Source organism: Mesoplodon densirostris (assembly GCF_025265405.1).
Source record: "Mesoplodon densirostris isolate mMesDen1 chromosome Y unlocalized genomic scaffold, mMesDen1 primary haplotype SUPER_Y_unloc_2, whole genome shotgun sequence".
Taxonomy (NCBI): domain Eukaryota; kingdom Metazoa; phylum Chordata; class Mammalia; order Artiodactyla; family Ziphiidae; genus Mesoplodon; species Mesoplodon densirostris.
Genome location: NW_026778237.1, coordinates 1165158 through 1178751, shown reverse-complemented (window position 1 = coordinate 1178751; position 13594 = coordinate 1165158).

The window sequence follows — 13594 nt, the reverse complement described above, 5'->3', positions numbered from 1 at the left end:
TAGCTGTGTTCATTGTATTTTTAGCAGTTGTATGTACCCTTCTGCAGGAACACAATCTCTTCCTATACTAAAGCAACCCATATATGTTATGGTGCCTGTACATCTGAGAGAAACTTGGTATGAAGATACTGGAGTACAGGCATGGGTGGAACTCTCTAAAGCCTTGCAGAGAAGGAGACGCTTTATTCAGCGGCTAATAGTAAGTTTACTTGCCTTGACTGCTCTGTCTGCTACCACGGCTACTGCCGTTATTGCTCTTTCACAGAGTATTAATCATGCTCACTTGGCTAATCAGTTATCTCAAAATACCAGTCTTGCTTTATCTTTACAAAGTCACATAGATTTACAGATGAATAACAAGTTAGATGAATTTAAAAACGCAATTTTGGGGATTGGAGATCAGATGGCAGCATTAAAATTGAGGATGCGTTTAGCTTGTCATGAAAAGTATACATGGATTTGTGTTACTCCTTACAAGTACAATGACTGTATTTGGGAATGGGAAAAAGTAAAAATGCATCTGCTGAGTGTTTGGTCAGATAATAATATTAGTCTTGATCTTAAGAAATTAAATGCTGAAATTCAGGATATACAAAATGCACATCTTGATGATATTTTGCAAGAAGATGTAGTTAAAACTTTACTGCACCATTTAAAGTGGTTAAGCCCTCAGTCGTGGATTACTGGAGGGTTGTCAGGATTTACTACCCTGGCCATAATTTGCCTATTATTGACAATAATCTTCTCATGCTTGTTTCGTATCCTCATGCAACAATATACTACTCTCGGCACTATGCTTCATGGACTTATTTTGCAGCAAAAATTAAAAAATAAAAAAGGGGGAACTGAGGGAAACAGTCAGCCTTGAAATCAGGCTACGGACATGCCAGGCATGCCGCCGCTGCTAGAGGGACTGTCCCTAATTGTTCCCCTCCTTGTTCCATTCCATGGGAGATAAATCAGCAGGGCCCAGAGGTCAGAAAGAATGTAAAATAAGACAAGCAAAGCTGTCTCCCCCTTGCACATGCAGGTTAGTTTTGATGATTCTGGGTTTATGGGTTTTCACCCACGGAAGTTAACCTTGAGCCGAGACACTCTGTAGATAATGTAAACCACCATCTGGCAACCTTCCTTTTTCTCGTCTATATAATCTGCAACTGTAGCATAATAAAACTTGCCTTGCAACTATCAGTTGTCTTGGTCCTTCTGACCCCATTCGTCAGTGCTACTTCAGTTCCTTACCCCTTCCCTTCTGACCCTGGACGGTGAAATCCTCTTTCTCTGGCTGGTCCATGGCACATATGGGTATATGTTTTTGTCTTGCTGTACTGCACATGTGCTGTCTAGTAACAGATATTTTGTCTGCTAGTAGTGTTGTAGATTATGTCTTTCCAAAGTGCTGAGGCAGCGCACCTGTTCTGTAGTTGCAGCTGATGCCTGAACGTATCCTAGCTGACAAATTATTGATTAATAAGAACTTGAATTTCTAAAGATTAGTACTGTTAACCAAAATCTGAGCAAGGAGTCTCAAATGTAATTCTTAGCCAGAATTACATGTTAATGAACCATGTAACAGTGTAAATCAAGGGACATTAGTGTAGGGATTTCTTTTCATTTATTTTTTACCTGTTTGAAATATCAGTTAAATGTTGGCAGCTTGGTTGCAGACGAACGGTCGTTTGAAGTTCACCAAACTACTTAATGTGGAATAGGATAATAGACTTCCAACGCCCTCAAGGCTGTGACCTTGCAGCCATTTTACACAGCACATCATCATCCTATAGGGATGAACCTTTCCCTGGCTCGAAAAGTAGCTGCTCCGTTGAAGCTTTGCTTATTGTAACAGGCTTTTGTTTCCAGGTTACATGTCTGTGGAAGACTTAATTCTGAATAGAGATATAGATATTACTGGAAACTAATTGTTTTTCTATTATACTCTGCTTTATCAAAAAAGTAAAACATTTAAAGAGTGCTACAAAAATTCAGATGTTGTCTTGCAATCTTTAAACAATAAATGAATGATTTGCCCTTAAAAAAAAAGAATTAAGCAGTTAAGCTCTTGGTCCCACATCAGAAAAATTACCCTTATACCTCCTGTCAATATTGTTAACAGAGACTGTTATTTTATTCATCCTTATGATCCCGTGATTCTTTCTTTCATGTTTCAGGGCACAGCAGGTGAGAGAGTGGATTTGTTAAACTGGGTGGGTTTATCCTTCTTTCATGCGTTCATTCAATTTTATGTTCATTTACTTACTATACACATATGGCAATAGAAGCTGCTAAAGCAATCACTGCTATTCTGCAAAACAACAAGGCACAGAAGCAGATGTCTTATTTCCGAGATTTCTCCCCCCAGGATTATTGTGATTAAAGATACTTTCCCGCAATTTCCTGGAGAGGACAAGGGGCTACTCACTGGAGGTTTTTTAATGACTTGGAGAAAGGCTCAAATATGCCCCCATTATGGTAATCCACCCCAGAGGCAAATCACACAAGAATATTATGAATTTATTTTATTTTTCTATCCTTGCAAAGGTAATACTCAGCTCATTAGAATATGAAAACTATACTGTCAAATTTCAGAATTACATGGATGAAGAAAATCACCAAAGTGGCATCATATCATGTGTGTTCTAGTTGTATTGACTATATTGACTATATTAACTATGTTGTGTTAACAATGTATTGTATAACTATATATTGAAAAGGCAAAATGCTGTACCTTATTTCAGAGAAAATAATTATGTTGGCAAGCCCCAAATTGTACATTGTAGATGGGTCCTAGGAAAAGAAGATTTAATTCATAGTGGACAAGAGGTTAGCTTCTGTTTTCAGGCATGTGCTATTTCAAGAATTAAACATCATGAATAATACAGGATATAAGAGGAATAGTCTAAAGATGGAAAAGCACATTTTGATTAGGAAAGAGAATTTAAGGCTTAAGTCTTTATTTTTTTTTAAGGAAAACTGCCTTATTACTATGAGATAAGAAAATTGTTTCCTTCTTTTCTTCCTTGCTTTCTTCTTCTTCTTTTTTTTAACCTTTTTTACTATGGATATTTGGATATTCGACCTCTAAGCTGAGATGACTGGAAATGCCTCCTCTAGGCACTAAGTGCTGACACCTCCTGATAAGAGGGAAGCTGCAAAGTAGAAGAATTGAAGGTCCATGTGTTGATATTGGTCTCAAGCACATTGATGTACATTTGTGTATTGGGAAGGGGAGTGAAGCTTGAGAGTGGGCCAGTGGGGAGGGGTAAATATTTTGTGATGTTGTCCACCTATGGGCTTATAAAGTTTACAGCTGCATTGGGAGGACAAGCATTACCATTAGCATGAAAACCAGGGCAGACGTCAGTTGCAAAAGCTTCTAACCATACACATAGGGAAATATATAAATGATACACCTTATTACATTCACCCATTCACCCTCCCCTGTTCATGCTAATTGGAAATTTCCATCCATTTCAGAGAAGTAACACAACTATCAATCATATTCCCTGGCACGAATCTCCCAGGAGGAAGAAAATGGAACACACCTAGCAGCAGAGCTCACGCACTAGTCCATGTGTCTTAGATTTAATATCTGATCACTAGCTGCATTGAAGCCAAGAGGTGGTTTACAAAGTTGCTGCATATTAGAATCACCTGGGGAACTCTGAGACCTCACCGTGCCCAGGCTCCTCCCTAGACCTACTGAATCAAAATCTCTGGGGCTGGGACCCAGACACCAATGGCTTTCTTAAAAGTTCTTTAGGTAATTCAAACGAGCAGCAAAGCTTGAGAACCAGCCCAATAACGGGAACAAACTTATTTCACACAGATAAAGTGGGGCAATTCATATGTTAAAAGAACATGAATATATATATATATATATATATATATATATATATATATATATATATATATATATATATATATATATATATATTTCTTTTTTTCGCTTTATTCTGTTTGTGTTTCAAATAGGCTTTTTTTTTTTTTCCTTCTGCAAAAAGTGTTATTGTTTCCATTTGGTCCAAGGCTTGGGAGAGGGCTCCAGGGCGATTACAAAGCTGCCTAGTGGCTGCAGAGCAGGGCTTCAGGCAGAAGCTCTGACACCAGAGTGGCTCCTCAGCGGCCGCTGGACTTCAGAGACTCCTGTTTGGCTCGAGGGTGAGCCTTTTGAAGAGATACTCGCCCAGCACAGCCTGCGGACCAGCCAGCCTGTGGAGGTTGGTCAGGTGGTCGTCCATCTTCTTGATGAGTTTCACCTGCTCCTCCAGGAAGCGGCTCTCCAGGAAGTCACAGAGGTGGGAGTCTGCACGGGCAGGACCCATGGCGCGCAGATCCGATAGTGCCTGGTTCAGGTTCTTCTCCCTAAGAATGGCGTCTTCCACAGTGTCCTGGGTTTTACCCCACTCATCTTGAGAAGGCTTCCACACATTCTGGAAGAGGGCGCGGCCGCAGCACTGGTTTTGCATTTTCAAGAGACGCTGGGCACCCTCACATTTCTCCTCAGCCAGTTGGCGAAAAATGTGGCCCATACTGTCCAGAGTCCCATTGTTGCTGTCGAGATAGAAGCTCAGAGAGAGGTAAGTGTCCACAGATGCATGCTGAACAGGCAGTCGATGGCAGCCTCCACCTCGTTGGAATAATTCTGACGAACATGGGAACTCGTGGTTGATCAGTGATAAGGAGCTAAGCTCAAAAAATGGTGTTGGCCTGTCCTGGAGGCTGAGGATACCTGAGTGGCTGATTCCAAAGGTTGCAAAAGGAAGAAAGGTTGGAGGGTGGTCGGGGGCTGGAGCAAGGAGCGTCCCTGGGTCTGTTCATTCCAAACACTGTTGAAGCAAAAGACATCTGCAGGACTGACGAGTGCACTGCCTCAAATAGGCTTTGATATAAGTGAACAAGAAGTCCAAGCAAGGACAAAACTTACCCTTCCCCCCACCAAAATAGCTGGCGATACTAGAAGCTAGATCTGGGTAGGGATTCTTCCATTACTTTCTTAACATTCCAAGCCACTAGAGCAGTGGTTCTCAAAGTATGGTCACCTTGTAACCAAGCAGTACCCTATGGAGCCTTCCTAGGACAGACGCATCCCCCATAGCCTCTGCTGTAGTTCCTCTCTGAAGTACTCAGATAATAGTATCTCAGGCATATTTCTTGAGTTTTCAGATGCTAAAAACCACCACCCAATGGAAGAAATGAACTCCTTGATGATCATGAGCACGTAGCCCCCAGACCTTCTGGCACCTAAGGATGGATAATGTTACTGCCCTGTGGCCTCAACATCAACCAATCAGAGGATTGTGCATGAGATGATCACATTCCCTGGGATGTCCCTCCCTCACCTGACCTTTAAAAATGCTTTGCTGAAATCCTTTGGAGATTTCAGGGTGTTTTGGAACATGGGCCACCCCTCTCCTTGCTCGATCCTGAAATAAACCTTTCTCTGCTCCAGACTCCAACCTTTCGGTTTGTTTGGCCTCACTGTGCTTCAGACACACGAATGTGCATTCGGTAACAACCTGACCAGCTTTACCAGCATCCCCTGATAATGTGTCAGATATTCAAGTTTTAGGGCCCTGTCCCAGCCCTATGGAATCAGCAACTCTGGTGGAGCTCAGTGATCTCTGTTATAACAGGCCCTCCAGATGATTTTTATTCACCTTAAAGTTTGAAAATATCTGCATTGTCAGCTGCCAAAGCGTCCACCAGCAGGTGAAGGGGAGTGGCGCCTGGAAAAGATAAGGAGTAGCCAAGGCAAGTACAGCAGCCTTTGCCGTGATAGTAATGGAGAATGCCTTTTCTCCACTGGTTGGCACAGACTAGTATCTGGGAGCAGTAGCAGGTTATTTGGGATGCTTTACATTTCAGTGTAGAGTGAACTCTGTCCTGGTTTGCCAAGGACTTCCTCTGCGTGAACACTTAAAATGTCATCCTGGCAAACCCCTTAACCCTGGATTTGAAAAACTTAGGAAATAACATGAAATTTAGGGGAAACATGATCTAGGATTTGGGCAAGTCACAAGTGCTAATTAAAGCTAAGCAAGTATGGACAACATCTAGCCTCCTTTACCCCTTTGCAGGGGGCGGGGGTAAATCTGATTGGGTGAAAGGACTTATTGTTAAGAAATCTTTGTAGAAACATCCCCTTCTGCTTAGTCTGCTGGTTCTCAGTTCTGGCTAGACACTGGCATCGTCTGAGGAGATTTAAAATTATTTTATTGGTCTAGGATGACCAACCGTCAGTGTGAGGGTTTTTAAAAAGTGCTTCAGATGATTCTAAAGTGCAGCCAAATTTAGGTGCCACTGCTTAAGCTTTTGAACCGCTGCTACATATTTTCACCTCATCTTGCTATGAGAATATCCAACTGTAGTTGAGGTTTGTTTGTTTTTTTTCTTTTTCTTTTTTTAAACTCTCTTATTATAAGATTTACTGTCTTGAATAAGATTGAATGTACAGAAAATCCTGCTAGTCCATCTGGTATAGCTAGATACTTAGAATAATATCATTAAAATATATACCATATAAGTACTGTGACTGGCCTTTTTAAAATTAACATATGCATTGAATTAGTACGATCACTTTTGAAGTTGTCATGTTGGGGAGCTATACCTCTAATTTGCTGCCATTGCTAAATATCTGGACACCGCTTATTAGGAATTGTTTTAAAAAATCTTTAGGGATTAAAACCAAGAGTGCTGTATTATTTGTACTGGGACCACAAAAACCTCACAAAGTTCCCCTGCTGTACCATCTACCCCTATCTCTAACCCTTGGCAACTTCTAATCTGTTCTCCATCTCCACAGTTTTGTTATTTTAAGAATAATATGTAAACATAATCATGAATTACTTAATCTTCGGAGATTGGTTTTTTAACATTTTTCCCTCAGCATCATTCCCTTGAAGTTCATTTTAATTTTTGCATATATTAATAATTTGTTCCTTTTTGTTGCTCCATAGTATTCTATCATAAGATTTTATCACAATTTGTTTCAACATTCGTCCATTGAAAGATATTTGGGTAGTTGCCAGTTTTTGGGTATTATAAATAAAACTGCTATGAACATTTATGTGTAAGTTTCTGTGGGAACTTAATTAAGTTTTTGTTTCTTTTGGATAAATTCTCAAGAGTACAATTACTGCGTTGTAGGGTTAATCTACTTTTAAGATTAAAAGAGACTGTCAAACTGTTTCTCAGGGTGGCTAAACCATTTTATTTTCCCACCAGTGACGTGATATAACTTTTCTACATACTCGCCAGCATTTGATGTTGTCACTATAATTTTAGTTATTTTCTGATATCTCATTATGGTCTTAATTTGCATTTCCCTAATGCTAATGATGTTGAGCATCTTTTCATGTGCTTCTTTGCCATGTGTATATTCTCTTCCATTAAATGTCTGTTCCTGTCCTCTGCCTATTTTCTATTTGGGTTTTTTTAAGTTGTTTGGATAGTTCTTTGTATATTATAGATACAAGTCATCTGTCTCATATGGGATTTTCAAATATGTTTTCCCACTGTGTAATTTGAGTTTTCATCCACTTAAAAGGAGCTTCTATGAAGCATTTTAACTCATTTTGATGAGATCCAATTTATCAGTTTTTGCTTTTATTGATCATACTTTCGGTGTCAAGTCTAAGAATTATTCACCTAGTTCTAGATGCCAAAGATATTCTCCTATTTTTTTTCTAAAAATGTCCTGCTTTTACATTTAAGATTATGATCCACTTTGATTTTTGTGTAAGGTGTAGAGGTTTAGGTTAAGCTTCATTTTTTGTTTGTTTGTTTTTGTTGAGGGATGTCCAACTGTTTCAGTACCATTTTTTGAAAAGTCTATTCTTCCTTGATAACTTTCACACTGCTGTCAAAAACAAGTTAAATGTATTTATGTCAGTCTATTTCTGGGTTCTCTATTCCATTCCATTGATGTGTGTATCTAACCTCCATCATTATTGCAAAATCTTGAAATTAGGTAGATTAATTCCTCCCATTTTAATCTTCCTTTACAAATTGTTTTAGCTATTCTTCAGCCTCTTCTTACCATATAAATCTTAGAATAGGCTTGTCTATATCCCCAAAAACCTTGAGGGTATTTTAAGAGTAATTGTGTTAAGCCTCTTAACTTGGGGATAATTGACATCTTTATTATGTTGTGTTTTCTAATCCATGAACAAGATATGTCTCCCTATTTGTTTGGGACTTTTAAATTTTTCTTCATCAGCATTTTGTAATTTTCAGTATAGAGGTCCTATAAATGTCTTATTGGGCTTATATTTAAGTATTTATTTAGGTCAGTTGTAAATGGCATTACATATTTTTATTTAACCTTCTACACATTTGTTATTAATATATAATGTGATACAATTGTGTTGATCTTGTACTCTAAAACATTTACAAACTAATATGATTTCTCAAGATTTTTGTGGAGTCCTTGGTATTTTCTCCATTTAGATTATCATCTCATCTTCAGATACAGACAGTTTTACTTTTCCTTAGGCAATATAGTAGGATATATTACTATTCAACATTCAGTAGGATATATTACTTCCTATTCAACATAGTAGGAATAGTCCTTCTATCTTCTAAATGAACTTTTTAAAACTTTAACTTTTAAATTTATGTATTTATTTATTTTTCCTTTATTTTCTTACTAGAACCTCCAGTAATATATTTAATAAAAGTGGTGAGAGAAGACGTCGGTGCCTTGTTTCTGATCTTACAGAGAAAGCATTCAGTCTTTCACAGTTAAATATAATGTCGGTATAGGTTGTTTGTAGATCATCTTTATGAGTTTCAGTATGTTCCTTTTTATTCCTAGTTTGTTTAGAGTTCCTTTTTCTTCTTTTTTTAAAATCATGAATGGGATTGGATTTTGTCAAATGCTTTCTCTGCATTATTGGATAGGATCACATGACTTTTCCCTTTAATCTATTGGATATGGTGGATAACACTGTTTGATTTTCAAATATTTAACCAACTTTGCATAACTAGAATAAATTCCACTTGGTCATGGTATATTATTCTTTTTATATATTTCTGGATTAAATTTGCTAATATTTGGCAGAGGATTTTTACAGCCAATTTCATAAAAAATATTGGTCTGTAGTTTTCTTCTTTCTATACTATCCCTGTCTGGTTTTGGTATCAAGGTAATACTGGCTACATAAATTTAATTAGGAACTGTTCCTTCTACTTCTATTTCTTATCAAATCATGTAAAATTGGTGTTAATTCTTTAAGTCTTGGGTAAAAGTGAAACATCTAAGCCTGAATATTCCTTTTGGCAGTTTTTAAATGAAAAATCAGTGTTTCTAATGGTTACAGGAAAATTGAGATTATCTATTTCATCTTTGCTGAGTTTTGGTAGTTTTGAGTGTAGAAGCATTGGCCCATTTCATCTACATTTTTGAATGTATAGTGTAGACTTGTTCATAACAACTTGTCCCTTATTAACCTGCAGGATATGTCATGGTATCCCTGGTTGCATTTCTGATATCTGTGATTTGTGCCATTTGTCTTTTTAGCTTTATCAGTCTTGCTAGATCTTTATTGATAAGATTGTTTATTTCCAAGAAGCAGCCTTCTGTTTAATTGATTCCCGCCCCCATTTTCCTGTTTTCAGTTTCATGGATTTCTATTTCATCTTTATTATTTCCTTCTTTCTGTTTGTTTAGTGTTCTTTCCTCTTCCTTTTTTACTGTTGTAATATAGAAAATTAGATTATTGCTTTGAAATATTTTCTTTCCCAAATTTAGTGCTATAATCTTCCCTTTCAGCATTGCTTTCACTTCATTCTGCAAACTTTGATCTGTTATATCTCCATTTTCTTTTATTCTATGCATTAAAAAATTTTTTCCTTGATGCTGTCTTTTTTACCCATGAGTTATTTGGAATTGTGATGTTTAGTTTTCATGTGATTGAAGATTTTCCTGTTGTCTTTCTGTTATTGATTTCTAGTCTGATTCCATTATGGCTAGAGAACATACTCTATGATTTTAATTCTTTTAAATCTGCTAATTTTTTTATGAATATATAAATGAAAGAAATAAGAAAACCTCTGAGTCTTAGCATCCAACCCTTAGGCACATTACAATTTAAATCTGCTAATGTTCTTTTTATCACCCAGTATATAGTTTATGAGTGAATAGTCCATGGACACATGAATATGTATTCTGCTGTTATTGAGTGTGTTCTTTAAATGTCAGTTATATCCTATTGATTGATGATGTTTTCAGTTCTTCCATATTCCTGCTGATTTTTCTCTCTGGTAGTTCTATAAGTTGCTGTGTTGAAGTCTCAAATAATAATTGTGGATTTAAAATTTTCTCCTTTTACTACTTTTTTCAGTGTTTGCTTCATGTATTTTGAAGTTCTGTTGTTTGTGCACACACATTTAGTATCATTAGGTCATCTAGGTGGATTATTCCTGTTATCTTTATGTAATGACCCTGTTTGCCCCTAATAATTTCCTTTGCTCTGAAGTCTACTTTATCTGATATTAACATGGCCATTCCTGCTTTTTCTGTTTAACGTTCACATGATATATCATTATCTTCCTTTTACTTTGAACTACCTATACCATGATGTTTAAAGTAAACTTCTTATAGACAGTATATAGTTGGATCATGCTTGAGATTTTTCAATCTACTCTTCCAGTCTCTGTCTTTGACTTGGTTATTTAGATCATTTACAGTTAATGTAATTATTGCTTTGTTAAAGATTAGGTCTACCATTTTATTTTTTGTTTTGTCTTTTACCTTAGTTTCTCAATCCTGTGTTTCTCTTATTTTGCCTTGTGGGTTACTTAAACATTTTTTAATAAGTCCATTTTAATTTAATTTATTTATAATCATTTGTGTATACTGTTTGTATAGTTTTCTTAGTGGTTGCTTTTGGCATTACACTATACGTATGTACTTACCATAGCCTAATGGAATCAGTGTTTTATTACTTCAAGTGAAGTTTCAAAATTTTACTTCCATTTAGACCTCTTAATATTCCCCAGTTTTAAAGTATGATTTTATGTACTATTTCCTTTCTCTACATTGAGAACCACATCAGATTTAAAAAAGGAGAAAGGGGAAGAAGAGGATGAGAAGGGAGAAAAGGGTACCAGCAGTGAACTATGAACTGTGAACAAATCTTGGAAGATTGCGAGCACATTGGGATCTGATTGGTAGAGAAAATTCTTCAAAAATAAAAAACCAGTTTAAGTTAAAAAGGGTGCCTTCATCAATAAGAACATTATTAAATATATTATATTATAAATAGGATATATAATATTAAATTTAATATGAATGTATTAAATATATATTTATAAATAATATGTAATATTAAATATATTTTAATTCATATATATATAATAGACTACTACTATGCAGCCTTTGGAATTCATAGAAGTAGGGAAGATCTTTATATACTGATATGGAAAGATATTAATTATGTAATGTCAAATGAACAAAAGATGTCAAAATGATACAAATACAAACTTATTTTATGTGTGCATGTCGTATGTTCCTATAGTAAAAATGGCAAATGCTTACAGTGCTTGTTATGTAAATAACAAGCTATAAGCACCATTTTGTACATAAGAAAGAGAAACATGAGAAACAGAGAGGTTAAGTAACTTGCCCAAAGTCACAAAGCTACAATTAAGTGGAGGTGCTGGGACAAATCAAGGCCATGTGGCTCCTGAGTTGATGTCTTTCCCAGCAACTCTCAGCCTGTCAGAACAGCATAGATAGCTCTGAAAGGATACACATCCTGGTATGAGTTAGGGAGGTGAGGAGTGAAGACTCCATTTTACTTTTACCCTTCCTATTGTTTAATAGTCTTCAATAAGAATGTATATTTTTTTCACTTTGTTTTAAAACTTATTATACCGGGGCTTCCCTGGTGGTGCAGTGGTTGAGAATCTGCCTGCTAATGCTGGGGACACGGGTTCGAGCCCTGGTCTGGGAGGATCCCACATGCCACGGAGCAACTAGTCCCGTGAGCCACAACTACTGAGCCTGCGCGTCTGGAGCCTGTGCTCCCCAACAAGAAAGGCCGCGATAGTGAGAGGCCTGTGCACCGTGATGAAGAGTAGCCCCCGCTTGCCACAACTAGAGAAAGCCCTCGCACAGAAACGAAGACCCAACACAGCAAAAATTAATTAATTAAAAATTTTGTTAAAAAAATTATGATACCATAAAATTGGCTCATTTTTGAGGTACACTTTTATAAATTATAGCACATGTATGGGTTCATGTAACCATCAGCACAGTCAGGATACAGAACGGTTTCATTACACCCAAAAATACTCCCCATTGCTCTCACTTTATAGTCACACACTCTCCTGGCCTCAAACCCCTAGCAACCACTGACCTACTCCCCATCACTATATGGATGACCCTTGAACAACATGGTTTGAAATGCGTAGGTCCACTTATATAGGATTTTTTTTCCAATGGTAAATTCTACAGTACTACACGATCCAAGGTTGGTTGAATCTGCCAATGCAAAACCGTGGATGAGGAAGGCTAACTCTAAAGTCATATTCTGATTTTTGACTTGTGGGGGTTTGGCACTCCTAATTCCCATATTATTCAAGGGTCAACTGTAGTTCTGATTCCTTGAGAAAATCATGCTCTATGTAGTCTTTTGAGGTTAGCTTCTTTCACTCAGCATAGTGCCTTTGAGATTATCCAAGTTGTTATGTGCATCAAAAATTTGTTCTTTATACTGCTGAGTAGAATTCCATCACATGAATGTAGCAGTCTGTTTATTCACTTGCCCACTGAAGCCCACATTTAGGCTGTTTCTAGTTTAGGGTGATTATGAATAGAGCTACTCTAAGCATTTGTGTAGAGTTTTTATATGAACATGAATCTTCATTCCTCTTGGGCAGATACCTAGGAGTGTGCTTGCAGAGTCTTATGATAAGTATATGTTTACCTTTATATGAAACTGTCAAGCCGTTTTCTAGTGTTGCTGTACAATTTTGCATTCTCACCAGCAATGGATGACAGTTCCTGTGGCTCTACATTCTTACCAGCATTTGGTATTTTTAATATTTTAATTTTAGCCATTCTCATAGGTGTGTAGTAAGAATATATCACTTAAATTGTTAAAAAATGGAAAAGAATTGAACAACTTTGGCAAGTATAAAACAAATAGGTTATCTCCTAAGCTGACGGTGGGAAGAAATACAAATAACTGTTTTGGAAAATTCCATTCATCCATTAAATATTTCTTGAGCACCCAATATATGTGTCTGCTGGTCTCCTCACATGCATGTTTCAAAGCCTTAGGAATGTTCATGTACTTTATGATTTTACTTTTCATTTTGTCATCCCTATTTTCTATTTACTTATAATACCCACAGTTTCTGTTACAAACACAAATGTAGTTTTAAAAAAGTAGAGTTAAAAAAAGATAACATATTTAAATTAATTATTATTTATATTAATAATATGGTATTTGGGAAAACATTGTCCTCTACAGTTACACAAGATAAAAGGAAGTGCAGATAGAGTGTACTCAGCTATAGAACTTTACCTGTTTGTTCCACCCTGAATCTATCTATGTCTTGTCATCTATCAAAAGCACCGTAACAG